This window comes from Nicotiana tabacum, chromosome 6 (genome assembly GCF_000715075.1).
Source record: "Nicotiana tabacum cultivar K326 chromosome 6, ASM71507v2, whole genome shotgun sequence".
NCBI classification, from domain to species: domain Eukaryota; kingdom Viridiplantae; phylum Streptophyta; class Magnoliopsida; order Solanales; family Solanaceae; genus Nicotiana; species Nicotiana tabacum.
Window position 1 is genome coordinate 177,603,030 of NC_134085.1, and position 17,649 is coordinate 177,620,678.

At 42.0% G+C, this 17,649-nt stretch overlaps 1 pseudogene; it reads left to right on the forward strand.

The window, feature by feature from the left end:
• Positions 1-384: 384 nt before the first annotated feature.
• Positions 385-2,551, forward strand: LOC107784285 (phototropic-responsive NPH3 family protein NPY2-like; annotated as a pseudogene).
• The last annotated feature ends 15,098 nt before the right edge of the window (positions 2,552-17,649 follow it).

Genomic DNA, 17,649 nt, shown 5'->3' on the forward strand with positions numbered 1-17,649 from the left:
AGCCCGTTTTAAATTTTCTCTAGGTAGATTCAGAATACGGTGTAATTTTTGTAATCCGATTATTTCCGTTTCCCATATTGTCTCCATAAATATTTTCCCCAAGTTCTTAAATTATAACTTGGATGAATAATGATGTCCCGTACTATTATCAAGTTTACGTTTAATTAATTAATCACATCTTAACCATGCATGATTAGGATTATGAATAGTTAATTCCATATAAATATTTGCTAACAAAAGATTTGGCGCGCGATTCCAATCATCGCAATTGGAGGCATACTATTTCCATTTACACAGTGCTCGAACTAATGATGTTCTAGTTGAGCACCTGAACACATAATAAAGTGTTCCAATTAGACACTTGCCACCGGAGATATTGGAAAAATGGTTTTCAATTTAACGAGGAGAGCCTTCAAATGTATTTAACGGAATAGGAGTTTGTTTTTAATTGATTGGGTTCTTTTTTAACTGACATGCCTTGTTTTTGTTTGTTATAGTACCTGCTTATATTTGATGTGTATAATTACAGGAGGTGGGATATATATTTTAAGTGGTTAATTTATCCAGGTGACGAACACGAGCAGACAGAAGCTTTTTCAAAGTTTGAGACAGAAGTGTCTAATATGAACATTTTATGATGTGTTTAGATGCTCAATCGGAATAGTTAGTGAGAGTAATCCACAGATTATTGTCTGTGAGATAATTAGTGTGTGGTAGTAATATTGTAGTGAAGTGTGTTAAATAAAGAGTGTTATTTCTTTCAAAGTTGTAGTAGTTTCTTGACACTACTAAGTTGCAATATTATAGTGATAATATTGCTCCAGTCGGGTATTGTATTTTACCCCGCTAAAATATTTGGTGCCATTGTTATTCTCTTGTGTTATTATTATTTGCTGTGGATATTATTCCTGAGCGGGATTATTTATTTATTTTATCCCAACAAATGCAAGTGAAGCAAATTGTGATGAAGTTCACATTCATGCCATTCCTAGAGGACCTGCTACCTTTGAAATATGTGCCAAGTTTTGTTACGGCATCACTGTTACAGTGAAGAAGCTATTGAGAAAGGAAACCTTATTTACAAGATTGATGTTTTCCTAAACTCGAGCTTTTTCGGAGCTGGAAAGATTCAATAAAAGTTCTTCAAACTACTAAGTCTCAGTCACGTTTGTGTGAAGAACTAAAGTTGATCAGCCACAGCATTGATGCTATAGCACCCAAGAGAGTGAATTGGTCCTATACGCAAAAGCTTCCAAAGGAGAACAGAAATGATCCTAATTTGAATGGTATTAGAAGCCGCATGGTGCCAAAATATTGGTGGGTTAGGACTTAAGTGAGCTTGAAGTAGATTTATATAAGCGGGTAATTGTCACCATAAAAAACAAAGGCATTCTTTCTTTTGAAGTAATTGGAGAAGCTATGAAAGCTTATGCTTATAGAAGGTGTTTAATAAAGTGTGTTCCAGTTAAATATAGTCTCTAAATGTCGTGCAATATTGGATATGATTGTATGGTTGTTGTCCTCTGAGAAAGGTTGTGTCTCTTCTAGTTTCTTGTTAGAACTGCTGAGAGCATCAATTTCACTTGATTCTGGATAAATTGCAAAAGCTGAACTAGTTAAAAGAATAGGGCATCAATTGTAGGAGGCTTCTGTAAATGATCTTTTGAATCAAGCCGCGAATGGGGAAGGAACCATGTATGATGTCCATGTCGTCCAGAAAATATTAGAAGTTTTTATAATGCGAGATAAGGATTCTGAACCTCAGCTAGAAGATGGAGATGAAATTCAGGAGATCCGAAAGCCAGGGATTTTATTAGAAGCTTCAAAACTAATGGTGGCAAAGCTAGTAGATGGATGCCTTACCAAAATTGCGAAAGATCCTAATATCCCTTTGTCAGCATTTATTGGTCTAGCAGAGATGATATCCAATTTTCCTCGACCCGGTCATGATGGTATCACTGGTGCAATTGATATGTACCTTAAGGAGCACCCTGGAATCAGCAAGAGTGAGAGGCAGAGAATTTTGTAAGATGATGGACTGCAAGAAGCTCTCGGTGGATGCTTGTATGCATGATGTGCAAAACGAGAGGCTATCCCTTCGTTTTGTTCTACAAGTGCTCTTTTTCGAGCAAGTTAGGGCTAATGCATGCCTCGTCTGGGAGCAGTACCCCGGATCTGGCCAAAGCTATTAGGACCTTAATAATGCTTCATCTGGAAGTTCAAGATCTGCAACAACAAATATAGACGAAGATTGGGATGATGCAGCCTTTGCAGAAGAACTCAGGGCCTTGAGAGGAGAGAGCTTGCAGCCTTTAGAATGGGAAATGGCGGAACAAATACAAAGTTAATGGTGATGTAAAGAGCCATGCAGACAAGGCTGCCAATTGCCATGGAGTAGAATGAAAGGTTTGCTCATGTCAAAGAGGATCTTCTCGAAAATCTGGTCAAACAAAAGGGACAAGGGGAGAATAGTGGGTCAGATTCGTCTGATAGTCTTGGATGTGCTAACTTGGAAGAAGCTAAGGAATGTACTCTTGGTGGCTTTTTTTAATATTGATATTAGCATGTCAAAAAGACTAGTCGTCTTTCTCTGAAGTCCTCTAGAAGAAAACGAAGGATATAGTTTGACAAAAAAGTTTATAGGAGGAAATGAAGCCTCTTATGGAGTCCGGAACCCCATTGTAGTTCTTTTGGACTCAAATTACGTAAATAAATGTTAAAAAAAATACCTTTTTATATATAACTCCAAAATACACCACGCTATACCTTAACAATAACTTTTGCCGTTAAGGTATAGCGTGACGTATTTTTACGCTATATATACTGACGATGCATAAAAATACAGCACGCTATACCCCTAATTAAATAATCCCCTTCGTCTTCTTCCCCGACCAGAATCGCCCTCCCCATTTTTTTACTTCAACCTCCCTGTTTGTGGTCCCGCCCCCCCCCCCCCCCCCCCCAAATCGTCTTCTTTTAAAAAAAATTATGGACCCCACCCGTCACACAAAACGTTAAGAACATAAGTCCCACATCGTAGTAGAGCATCGTATTATTGTGGTTTCACTCTTTCGAACTCAAATATTCACACAAAGCACTACATCGAGGTAATTTGATTTATTTTATGTCGAAACTTGAATAATAATGCATATTAGTTGATTGAATGTGTTTCTATGTCGTTTTATGTTTTATTTGCGAAACTAGTATGTTATATTTATCCGGACTTAGATATTAGTGTTCTAAAAAATGTAAAATTGAGAAATAATTTTTTCTATTAATATCAGGATTTAGATATTAGTGTTTTCATGTCGTTTTGTGTTTTATTTGCGAAAGTAGTATGTTATATGTATTTTTATGAATGTTATGTGATTAAAATGTATTTGTTGTTTATATTTAGTTTAGATTATTTATTAGCGTAGTAAAATATAGAATCTTTTAGCGTAGTAAAGTGTAGAGTATTTTAGCGTAAAATCCCTATAGTTTAAGTATTTCTTATACTGGTAGATGAAAATATATACTTTGTACAATTAAATAATTAAAAATTAAGAATGTAAATTATAAAACAAACACACACAAAATTATCAAAATATTGAATTTGACACACATAATTATTCATGATAGTTTGGTGCTACTGGGCCTCAAATATCGAGCCTGGAACCTAATTGTTATATATACTTTGTACAATTAAATAATTAAAAATTAAGAATTTAAATTATAAAACAACACACACAAAATTATTAAAATATTGAATTTGACACACATAATTATTCATGATAGTTTGGTGCTACTGAGCTCAAATATCGAGTCTGGAACCCAATAGGAATATATACTTTGTACAAGTAAATAATTAAAAATTAAGAATTTAAATTATAAAATAAACACACACAAAATTATCAAAATATTAAATTTGACACGCATAATTATTCAAGATAGTTTGGTACTACTGGGCCTCAAATATCGAGCATGGGACCCAATAGGTATATATATACTTTCTACAATTAAATAATTAAAAATTAAGAATTTAAATTGTAAAACAAACATACACAAAATTATTAAATTATTAAATTTGACACACATAATTATTCATGATAGTTTGGTGCTACTGAGCCTCAAATATTGAGCCTCGAACCCAACAGGTATATATACTTTGCACAATTAAATAATTAAAAATTAAGAATTTAAATTATAAAACAAACACACACAATATTGAATTTGACACACATAATTATTCATGATAGTTTGGTCCTACTGGGCCTCAAATATCGAGTCTCGATCCTAATAGGTATATGTACTTTCTACAATTAAATAATTAAAAATTAAGAATTTAAATTATAATACAAACGCACACAAAATTATCAAAATATTGAATTTGACACACATAAATATTCATGATAGTTTGGTGCTACTGGGCCTTAAATATCGAGCATAGAACCCAATAGGTATATATACTTTGTACAATTAAATAATTAGAAATTGAGAATTTAAATTATAAAACAAACACACACAAAATTATCAAAATATTGAATTTGACACACATAAATATTCATGATAGTATGGTGCTACTGGGCCTCAAATATCGAGCCTGGAACCCAATAGGTAAATATACTTTGTACAATTACATATCATACATACAATTAATGTTGTTTAATTTATAGTTGACGACATGGACGCCGCCTATACATCCCGACTCTTACTCTCGTGAGCTATTAGTGCTACAGGGCGATCATAGGTCTGCTCATATATGAGACGGAGAGTAACTGTCCCAGACTCTCCGCGCTAGGAGAGTGGACGACCTGTGGGATTTTTTGAGGCCCAGAGATCTCCACGAGCGTGTAGTCCAGCGCCTACAGGATACGGGATTTTATAGGATTATTGAGATCGGGCGGATACAGCTCGACTGGGCTTTGATCACGACGTTGATTGAGCGGTGGCAACCGGAGACGCACACTTTTCACCTGCCCATTGGCGAGACCACCATCACGCTGCAGGACGTGGAGGTTTTATATGGCCTGCCCGTTGATTGCATGGCTGTTTCTCTTCCTATTGCTATGAGATCTATGTCGCGCAATGATTATTTGGACATGCCGTAGCAGCTCACGGGTTTCAGGCCACAGGATGAGACTTTTTCGTCGGGTGCCAATCGGTTTTCTTTGACTCCTATTAGACACTACCTGGAGGTACTCCACCCCAATATCACCAACGATACAGAGGAGATACATATTACCCGGTATACGAGGTTGTTGTTGCTTCTTCTATTTGGAGGGGTCTTGTTCCGGAACACTTCGGGGAACCTAGTCAGCATGAGATTTCTTCATAATATTCAGCTGTTAGATGAGTTACCCTATTACAGCTAGGGTTGCTGTTCTCGCCTACATGTACAGGCAGATGTGTCGGGCGAGCATGGGCACTCAGAGAGATGTTTGTGGTTTTTTGCCTCTTCTACAGGTGACAACATATTCGAACAATCTGTTCATCAGTTCTAACTCTACATAGTTAGAATTTATCTTAAACCTGACGTCAACTTTGTATGTTAGGTTTGGGTCTGGGAGCGGTTCTTGCAGTTTCATCCACCTTTACCACAATTACCTCATAATGTAGCACCTTCGGAACTCCCTCTATCCAGGAGGTGGGTTCTCCGCCATACACTTTCACGAGTGTATGATGCTCATCATAATCTCCTCCTCTGCAGGGATGTGTTGGATCTGTTGGAGGGTGCACAGGTAAATATATACCTAAACTTACCTCGTATAGATTAACTTAGTGTTGCGCATATTCACGTTTTGCGTTTTTGTTTGATAGTTCATCTGGATGCCATACAGCGATGATTTGATAGCTAGCCTACCAGCTTATTGCTGGGCCGGCCAACTGATTTGGAGCACTACTTGTCACGACCCATTTTCATAATAGGTCATGATAGCACCCAACACCATTGCCGGGCAAGCCAACGCGGAAAATACTAAATAAACTTTCATTTACCTTTACCCAAAAAAATAGTTGAAATAATTCTTTAAGTTGAACTAAAATCAGAAATGATTAATTAAGTAAAAACAATCATACTACCCCAAAATGATACAGTCTACTAATGTATGTTCCAAGACCTGGTGTCACAAGTTGTGGGCAATTAGTAGAATATACATATGAAAGACTTCTTCAGGCTGCTGAACGGCATAGGAGGGAAGCAACTCACCATAGAAGTCTCGAGTTCACTCAGGGATGCGCACCAGACTGATAGCTAGATACACCTGCCTCAGATCCTGTACAATTAAGTACAAAAGTATAGTATGAGTACATAAACAATATGTACCCAGTAAGTATCCCGTCTAATCTCGAAGAAGTAGAGACGAGAGGTCGACTTGATACTTACTAGGGTCAAATAATATGAGAAAGAATCTGTAATAAGCATGGATAGCACAGTTTATTAGAATTGTATGGCAAGGATTAACTATTATTTTTCCAAATAATATCATGGGTATCCTTTTATGTTTCAAGGCATATATGAAGTTCAATCCACAGAGAAATAATAAGTAAAGCATGTGCAAGCAATACCAAGAGACGTACGGCCCGATCCAACATAAAAGTAAATTGTGCACTGCCGAGGGTCGAACGGCTCTAACCATAGATGTATCTATTACCCCGCTCGCGAATTAGACGTGCGACACGGCCAAATATAAATAAGCTTATCAACAAGTAGATAATAATAATATATATCATCAACAAGCAGACAATAATATATATATCTGAGGAGTAGTTATTCACAGGAATATCCAAATTTTCTTTAAAAGACCAAACAGGATAAGGTTCTACGCACGGACTCTCGTCACCCAGTGCGTACGTAGCCCCTGCATATAATAGCAATTAAATCAATTATTATACCTATGGGGACAATTCCCTCTTACAAGGTTAGAAAAGAGACTCACCTCGCTCCAAAGTGCACTTCCAATACCAAGAACGAGTCCAAGCCCTCAATTCGGAGCCGAACGATCCCAAACTAGTTAAATGAGGTAAGAACTAGTCAATATAGGTTCACATGATAGAATTCTAGCTATTTAAGCAATTTCACAACCTTTAACACAAGTTTCATAAAATCCGACCCCAGGCCCACGTGCCCGGATTCCAAAATATTACGAATGAAGTTGTTCTCTATAACCTAAGGATCGATAATATATGATTTCTAATTTGTTCCATAGCAAATTTCGTGGTTAAATCTAATTTTTACTAAAACCCTGGGTTTTTGCTCTAACCTCATGATTTCACCTTGATACTAGTGTTTAATGTACCTGAGACATGATTATTAAACTAGGAATAGGTAGAACACACCTACCTCAAGATGCTAGGTGAAGATCTTCTCTCAAAAGCTCTAAAATCTCCAATGGAAGAGTGAAGAAGTGATAAAAATAACTTACGACCCGTATTAAATGAACCTCACTTCCTCAGCGATTTCCGTATCTGTGGTCTGATGCGGTCCCGCATCTACGAGAAGAGGACCGCATTTGCGAAAAGGGCTAAAATGGTTGGGACCACTTCTGCGGTCTTGAGGCCGCATCTGCGGAGCCGCTTCTGCGGCTTGGGAGCTGCTTCTGCGGTACCTGGCCTAGCCTGCCCTCGGCCGCATCTGCAATAAAAGGACTGCTTCTGCGGTCCACCAACCGCAGGTGCGGTTATGATAGAAGCAGCAACTTCAGCTCTCCTAATAAATTTCCACTTCACTCGAGCCTCGTTCAATTGACACGCAGGGCTCCCGAGCTCCGCCCAAACATACCGACAAGTCTGAAATCACGAGACATACCTACTTGAACCTTCGGAGCACCCGAAAAAACGCTAAATCTAGGAATTACCCCCTAAAACCAAATGAATCAAACTTATGAACTTCAAGTTCTTAATTTTCCTCTAACGGCCCAAAACGCCCTTAAACTACTCGGATTGACTCCAAATTTTACAGGCAAGTCTTAAATGATATTTCGGTCATGTACCAGGCTTCAGAACCAACATACGAGCCCGATATCTATGAAATCAATCATTAATTAGTTTCTTTAAATCCTTAAAACTTTAGATTAACAATTTCTAATAAAAATTCATTACTCGAGCTAGGGACCTCGGAATTCGATTCCGCGTATACGCCCAGGTCCCATATTTTCACACAGACCCTCCGGGACCGTCAAATCACAAATCCGTGTTCGTTTTCTCAAAATGTTGACCAAAGTCAAACTTAGTCTTTTAAGAAAATTCTAAGGAATCAAATGGGCATATTTCGCTCCAAACTCTTCCAAATCTCAAACCAACCATCCCCGCAAGTCGTAAATTATTTAAGGGAACGGGGTTCTAAATGGCAAAACGACTAGGCTGGTCGTTACATTCTCCACCTCTTAAACAAACGTTCGTCCTCGAACGGACATAGAAAAGTACCTGAGCTACTGAATAAATGGGGATATCTGCTCCGCATGTCCTCCTCGGACTCCCAGGCCGCCTCCTCGACTTTGGCCCCTCCACTGGACCCTCACCGCAGAAATACTCTTGGACCTCAACTGTCGGTCCTGTCTATCAATAATGGCAACTAGCTCCTCCTCATAACCCAAACTCTCATCCAGCTGAATAGTACTGAAGTCTAACACATGGGACAAGTCGGAAGATACTTCTGAAGCATCGATACATGAAAAACCGGATGAACTCCCGATAAGCTGGGGGTTAAGGCAAGCTCATAGGCAACCTCCCCAACTCGTCTCAACACCTCAAAGGGACCAATAAACCTTGGGCTCAACTTGCCCTTCTTCCCGAACCTCATAATGCCTTTCATTGGCGAGACTTTCAAGAGAACCTTCTCGCCAACCATGAATGGCACATCACGTGCCTTCTGATCCGCGTAACTCTTTTGTCTGGACTGAGCTGTGTGAAGCCTCTCCTGAATCAACATTACCTTATCAAAGGCATCTTGTACCGAATTTGTACCGTATAACCTAGCCTCCAGGCTCGAACCACCCGATAGGAGAACAACAACGGCAACTATATAAAGCCTCGTATGGAGTCATCTCAATTCTGGACTGATAGTTGTTGTTATATGCAAACTCCGCCAAGGGCAAGAACTGATCCCACTGCCCTCCAAAGTCAATCACACATGCTCTGAGCATGTCCTCCAAAATCTAAATTGTCCGCTCTGACTGCCCGTCGGTCTGAGGATGGAATGTTGTGCTGAGCTTTACATGGGTCCCCAACTCACTCTGAACGGCTCTCCAGAAATGGGAGGTGAACTGAGGGCCTCTATCTGATATAATGGAAACCGACACACCGTGCAACCAGACTATCTCCCAAATGTAGATCTGAGTATACCTCTCCACTGTATAAGTAGTCGCCACTGGGATGAAGTGAGCCGACTTGGTCAACCTATCAATAATGACTCATACTGAATCAAACTCAAGGTCCGCAGCAACCCAACTACGAAATCTATGGTGATGCGCTCCTACTTCTACTATGGTATAGGCATCTGCTGAAGTAGGCCACCCAGCCTCTGGTGTTCATACTTGACCTACTGGCAATTCAAACACCTAGCTACATACTCCACTATGTCTTTATTCATCCTCCACCATCAATAATGTTGCCTCAAGTCACGGCACATCTTCGTAGCACCCGGATGAATGGAATACCGCGAACTGTGCGCGTCCTCTAAAATCCTTCCCCTCAGGCCAACAACATTAGGAACACATAGACGACCCTGAGTCGTAAAACACCATCCTCACCAATAGAAGCATCCTTGGCACCTCCCTAAAGTACCGTCTCTCTGAGAACCGCCAAATGTAGATCATCGAACTGCCTGGCCTTGATCTTCCCCAATAATGAAGACTGAGCAACCACACACTCAAGAACTCGGTTGGGCTCTGAAATGTCCAACCTTACAAATCTGTTAGCCAAGGATTGAATGTACAAAGCTAGTGGCCTCTCCGCTGTTGGAATGAATGCTAAGCTACCCATACTCTCCGTCTTTCTGCTCAAGGCATCCGCGACCATATTTGCCTTGCCCGGATGATAAAGAATGGTGATGTCATAATCCTTTAGTAACTCAAGCCACATGCGCTTCCTCAAACTAAGATCCCTCTGCTTGAATATATGCTACAAGCTGCGATGATCAGTATAGACCTCACATGACACCCCATACAGATAATGTCTTCATATCTAAGGGCATGAACAATCGCGTCCAACTCTAGATCATGCACAGGATAATTCTTCTCATGAACCTTCAGCTAGCGCGAAGCATAGGCAATAACTCGCCCCTCCTGCATCAATACACATCCCAATCCAACGCGCAAAGCGTTGCAATATACCGTATACATCCCTGAACCGGAAGGCAACATAAGAACTTGTGCTATAGTCAAGGCTGTCTTAAGCTTCTGAAAGCTCGCCTCACACCCATCAGACCAATGGAAAGGAGCACCCTTCTGGGTCAATCTAGTCATAGGTGATGCAATAGATGAAAAGCTCTACACGAATCGTCTGTAATAACATGCTAACCCCAGGAAACTCCTAATCTCAGTCATCGAAGTAGGACATGGCCAACTCTGAACTGCCTCAATCTTCTTGGGATCCACCTTAATACCCTCTCCTGACAAAATATGCCCCAACAATGCCACCGACTCTAGCCAAAATTCACACTTGGAGAACTTAGGATATAGCTTCTACTCTCACAAGGTCTGAAGCACTACTCTCAAATGTTGCTCGTGCGCCCCCAAGCTATGGGAGTATATCAAGATGTCGTCAATGAAGACGATGACAAATGAATCAATATAAAGCCTGAACACCTTGTTCATCAAGTCCATAAATATCGCTGGGGCATTAGTCAAGCCAAAGGACATCATCAAAAATTCATAATGGCCATATCTAGTCTGGAAGGCACTCTTCGGAACATTTGAGTCCTGAATCTTCAGCTGATGGTGCCCTGACCTCAAGTCTATCTTAGAGAACACCCTAGAACCATGCAACTGGTCGAACAAATCATCGATACGAAGCAACGGATACTTGTTCTTGATTGATACTTTGTTCAACTGGCGGTAATCAACGCACATTCGCATAGTCCCATCCTTCTTCTTCACAAATATCACCGGTGCACTCCAAGGTGATACACTGGGCCTAACAAACCCCTTTGCTAACAACTCCTCAAGCTGCTCCTTCAACTCTTTATGAGCCATATGGTACGGTGGAATATATATAGGCTGGGTGCCTGGAGCCAAATCAATACAAAAATCAATATCACGATCTGGTGGCATGCCCGGAAGATCAAAAGGAAAACATCGGCGAACTCCCGAACTACTGGAACTCAATCAATCGTCGGAGACTCTGCGGTGGTATCCCGAACATAAGCTAGATAATCCAAACACCCCTTCTCGACCATATGCCGAGCCTTCAGGAAGGAAATAACCCGACTAGGTGTATCAACTATGGACCCTTTCCACTCCAACCTCGGCAACCCTGGCATCACTAGTGAAACAGTCTTGGCATGGCAATCTAGGACGACATGATAGGGAGACAACCAATCTATGCCCAGGATGACCTCAAAGTCGATCATGTCAAGCAATAAGAGATCCTCTCTAGTCTCGAAACCATAGAATGTGACCACACAGGACTGGTAGATCCGATCCACAATCACAGAATCACCCACAGAAGTGGATACATGAACAGGAGTGCCTAAAGGCTCAGGAGAAATAACCAGGAAACGAGCAAATAGAGATGATACATATGAATAAGTAGACCCTGGATCAAATAATACAGAAGCATCCCTACTACCGACGGAAATAATACCTGTGATGATGACATTTGAGGCCAATGCATCTGGCCTGGCCGGAAGGGCGTAGAATCTAGCTGGAGTGCTGGCTGGCTGGCCTCCACCTAACTGAGTAATAGCTGGCTGACCTCTCCCTGCCTGGCCTTCACCTTTAGGACGGTCCCTACTAGTCTGCCCTCCACCTCTAGGTGGCGGGGCAGCCGGTGCTGAAATTATAGGCTGTTGACCCTGCTGCATTGCCTTGCCCCGAAGTCTGGGGCAGGTCCTCTTCATGTGACCTGGATCTCAACACTAGTAGAATACTCTCGGTACCATAGCCTGCTACCCTGAAGTCTGAGCCTGCTGACCCGAATACCCACTGGAAGAACCCAAGATGGCCGATGGGCAATACAAACTCTCTGGCATGGCACTGGAGGGAGCACTAGAAGAATTCTAATGACCAGAATACCCGCCGGAGGAACCCTAAATAACTGGTGGGTGGAAAGAACTCTCCGGCATCTCACTGAAATAAGACCTCACTGGAGCACCTTGGGGAGGGGGTAGTGGTGCTAAATATGGGGTCTGCTAGGCTGACCCCTCCCGAAGTGACCTCTACCCTTACCTGGGGTGCCTCTAAGCTCTCCCGAAAATCGAGCCCTCTTGTCCTGCTGAATCTTCTCTCTACCCCTCTGGTGATACCCCTCAATCCTGCAAGCAATCTCTACCACTAGCTGGTACTCAGTACCCATCTCCACCTCTCGGGCCGTGCCAGCTCGAATACTGGGGTGCAACCCCGCGACAAATCTCTGCACTCTCTATGCATCTGTGGGAAGTATCATGAGTGCATGGCGACACAACTCAGAAAACCTCGCCTCATAATCAGTCACAGACACTGAACCTGCTCAAGATTCTCAAACTGATACCATAGCTCATCCTTCTCAGATGGTGGAATGTACGTATCCAAGAACAACTGTGCGAATTGACCCCAAGTGCGGGGAGGAGAACCTGCTGGCCTACCTAGAACATAGGACTGCCACCAACTACAGGCCCTGCCCTCAAGCTGAAAAGTAGTGAAGTCAACTCCATGCGACTCCAATATCCGCATGTTGTGTAGTTTGTCCCTGCACCTATCTATGAAGTCCTGGGCATCCTTATGATGCTCTCCCCCGAAGATAGGAGGGTGAAGCCTAGTCCACCTATCCAATAACTTCTATGGATCTCCATCCACAGCTGGTCTAGGCTGGGGCGCCACTGCAGCAACTGGCTGGGGCCCATCTACGGGTAGTGCACCCGGAGTTTAATACTCTGCAGCTGCATGTCCAAGAGCCTGAGCATTAGGGGTATGTTCTCTCCCTCCTGCCTATGATGTAGCTGGATCTGCTAGAAATAAACCAGCCTGGGTCATAGAGTCCATGAACCGTAGTATACGGTCCATGACCTCCTGGAATCCCGGTGTTGTCATAAAGTCCGTCGGGTGGGCTCAGCTGCGGGCACCTCACCCTGCTCCTCGATGATAGGATCTTCTGCGGGATCTGTTGGTGGTACTACTGGGATAACTCTGGGATGCGCTCGTCCCCTACCTCAGGCCGGTGCCCTTTCCCAGCCTCTGCCTCGGCCTCTAGCAACGGGGGAGCAGCTCCGCCCGGATCTAAAACATCAGTCGCGCGTGTCCTCACCATTTGTGAGAGAATAGAAGAGAGAAATTTAGCATAACGTCCTCTGTACGATAGGAAATGAATAAAGAGTAGTGTTTCTAACATCCTATAGCCTCTCGAAGATAAATACAGACGTCTCTATACCGATCCGCAAGACTCTATTAGGTTTGACCAAGACTTGTGAGAACTATGTGAACTTAGTGCTCTGATACCATATTGTCATAACCAATTTCCATAATAGGTCATGATGGCGCCCAACACCATTGTCGGGCAAGCCAACGCAGAAAATACTAAATAAACTTTCATTTACCTTTACCCAAAAAAAATAGTTGAAATAATTCTTTTAGTTGAGCTAAAAATCAGAAATGATTAATTAAGTCATAACAATCATACAACCCCAAAATGATACAGTCCACTAATGTGTGTGCTAAGACCTTGTATCACAAGTTGTGGGCAACTAGTAGAATATATAAAAGAATCACACTATCCTACTGTCCGAAACAGAATAGACAGCAAAAAATACATAAGAAAGACTTCTTTAGGCTGCTGAACGGCATGGGAGGGAAGCAGCTCACCGTAGAAGTCTCAAGTCCGCTCAGGGATGCGCACCAGACTGATAGCCAGATACACCTGTCTCAGATCCTGTACAATTAAGTACAGAAGTGTAGTATGAGTACATAAACAATATGTACCCAGTAAGTATCTCGTCTAATCTCGAAGAAGTGGAGACAAGAGGTTGACTTGATACTTACTAGGGTCAAATAATATGAGAAAGAATCTGTAATAAGCATGGATAGCACAGTTTATTAGAATTGTATGGTAATGATTAACAATTCTTTTTCCATATAATATCATGGGTATCCATTTACGTTTCAAGGAATATATGAAGTTCAGTCCACAGAGAAATACTAAGTAAAGCATGTGCAAGCAATACCGAGGGACGTACGGCTCGATCTAACATAAAAGTAAATTGCGCACTGCTCAGGGTCGAACGGCTCGAACCACAGATGCATCTATTACCCCGCTCGTGAATTACACATGCGACGCGGTCAAATATAAATAAGCTCATCAACAAGCAGACAATAATATATATATCTGAGGAGTAGTTATTCACAGGAATATCCAAATTTTCTTTAAAAGACCAAACAGGATAAGGTTCCCCCTACTAGTCTCATTTACCTTAATCAACATAATTTATACGAATCTGAATTTAACATCACAAAAATATCACGTAGAGCATGCTTTTGGGTCCTAGACTACCCAGACTTAACAGAATAGTCGCTACGCACAGACTCTCGTCAGCTATTGCGTACGTAGCCCCCACATATAATAAATTAATTCAATTATTACACCTATGGGGAAAATTTCCTCTTACAAGGTTAGAAAGGAGTCTCACCTCGCTCCAAAGTGCACTTCCAATACCATGAACGAGTCCAAGACCTCAATTCGGAGCCGAACGATCTCAAACTAGTTAAATGAGGTAAGAACTAGTTAATATAGGTTCACGAGATCGAATTCTAGCTATTTAAGCAATTTCCCAACCTTTTACACAAGTTTCCTAAAATCCGACCCTGGGCCCATATGCCCGGATTTCGAAATTTTTTGAAGGAAGTTGTTATCTATAACCTAAAGATCGATAATATATGATTTCTAATTTGTTCCATAGTAAATTTTGTGGTTAAATTTAACTTTTACTAAAACCCTAGGTTTTTGCTCTAACCCCATGATACTAGTATTTAATCCACCTAAGACATGATTATTAAACTAGGAATAGGGAGAACACACTTACCTCAAGATGCTAGGTGAAGATCTTCTCTCAAAAGCTCTAAAATCGCCAATGGAAGAGTGAAAAAGTGAAAAAATGACTTAGGAGACGTATTAAATGAACCTCACTACCTCGGCGATTTCCGCATCTACGGTCCCGCATGTGCGAGAAAAGGACTGCATCAGTGAAAGGGGCTAAAATGGCTGGGACTGCTTCTGCGGTCTTGAGGCCGCTTATGCGATTCCTGGCCTGGCCTGCCCTGGGCTGCAACTGCGATGAAAGGACCACTTCTATGGTCTTGCACCTGTGGTCTACTAACCGCAGGTGCGGTTATGACAGAAGCAGCAGCTTTAGCTCGCCTCAAAAATTTCCACTTCACTCGAGCCTCGTCTGATTGACGCTCAAGGCTCCCGAGCCCCGCCCGGACATACCGACAAGTCTGAAATCACGAGACGGACCTACTTGAACCTTCGGAGCACCCGAAACAATGCTAAATCTAGGAATCACCCCCTAAAACCAAATGAATCAAACTTATGAACTTCAAGTTCTTAATTTTCCTCTAACGGGCCAAAATGCCCTTAAACTACTCGAATTGACTCCAAATTTTACAGGCAAGTCTTAAAACTTCAGATTAACAATTTTTAATAAAAATTCATTACTTGGGCTAGGGACCTCGGAATTAGATTCCGGGCATACGCCCAGTTTCCCTATTTTTTCACGGACCCTCCGGAACCGTCAAATCATGAATCCGGGTCTGTTTGCTCAAAATATTGACCAAAGTCAAACTTAGTCTTTTTAGAGAATTCTAAGGAATCAAATGAGCATATTTCGCTCCAAACTCTTCCAAATCTCAAACCAACCGTCTCCGTAAGTTGTAAATTAGCTAAAACAAGCATGGGGAGTTTTATTTAAGGGAACAGGGTTCTAAAAGGCAAAACAACCGGTCGGGTCATTACATTTCTGCCCCGCTCATATGCCTCGATATTGTGGAGCATCATGCCTCGGAGCGGGTACTTCGCCAGTCTAGCTGCCCGCAGTATATACCGAGGGGGCCTATATGGAAGCCTAGACATTATCAGAGGGATGATCATTCCAGGGTGGACGACGCATTTATGGCATGGTTAGCGGCGCAGATCCATATTTTGGACCAGCGAGATCAGATGATTCTGCCCCCACCTACACAGATCCAAGAGGTGGCTATTCAGAGGATATGTCTTGGTACCGCCATGTTACCCGACTTTTTTTCGGGAACCCTATTCAACAGGCTGGTGGTCGGTACGTTCCATACGCAGGGCGACACTAGGCCCCGGTATGTTTTCTGTTATTATTAATTATATAACTGTAACTAAGTCCAATATATGTAGTTTATATTTTATACGTTGTGCAGGCTATTGGACTACATACAGTCTATCAGATGGGACTGCAGATGCAGGATCATGTCGGCGATTCTACGACCACCTTGCAGGATTATAGTTGTTGATTTGTAGAGTTGGCTGCCCGGACACTACAGCAAGCCCGGGAGGATCAGCGCTTGGTAGACATGCCTGATTATGTGGAGACAGCAGTACGAGCGAGGCCCTAGTGTCGCACGAGGTGGTGGTGCCTGACAAGGTGGTGGTACCCGACGAGGTGGGGGTGTCGGACGACGTGGCAGCAGGCGGAGAGGAGGTGGTCCCTAGCAAGGGGGCGTTGAGGTCCCTACTGATGATGTTGCTACTGATCTGCCATGTGGCCTACATGAGACGGACATGCCGTCATACAACCTTGGGATGGATCTCATTCTAGGGACTTCGCAGGTGACCCCGTCAGGTCAATTATTGATCACGGGCACGGACCTTTCTAGAGTGGATTGGGATACATACTTTCCAGGCTCGTCTACTGTTGCTGAGGAGCGGCCGACCCGAGATTTACATAGTGGGCACCGGCTGAGTTATGGTTTATCATCACAGGCGCAGGTATGGGTTTCTTAGTATTGAATTACAATTTATATTTATTTTCTATAACTTTATTAATTTCCTTTTTAAGGCTTAATGCGATGCTGATATGGCTGCGACAGATGATTACATTCAGGAGCCTAACAATATCGTGGTAAGACAATTTAAATTGTTGTGACTTATTATATACTTTACTATACTGAGCTTTCTATTATTATGTAGGTTTCTATTGGACTGAGGGCCCCTTTTAGCGATCCTGTCAGCACCACTGATGTTCATGATGCAGCGCATCCGGCTATTAGGACGCGACTTAATGATGACGATCCCGATAGCGTACCCAGGGGGGATGGGATGCGCCTCAGACCAGCAGCTGCGTTGAAGCACTGGATGCGGGACACATTGATTTTCTTACCTTGTTTTTTGTATTTGATGTAAATAATATTTTTGTATATACATTAACAATAATTTTTATAAAATATGAGCATTACTTTTTTAATTCTCCGTTCATTAGTTAGTTTCGTATTACAACACAAACGCAAGCATTAAAACTTA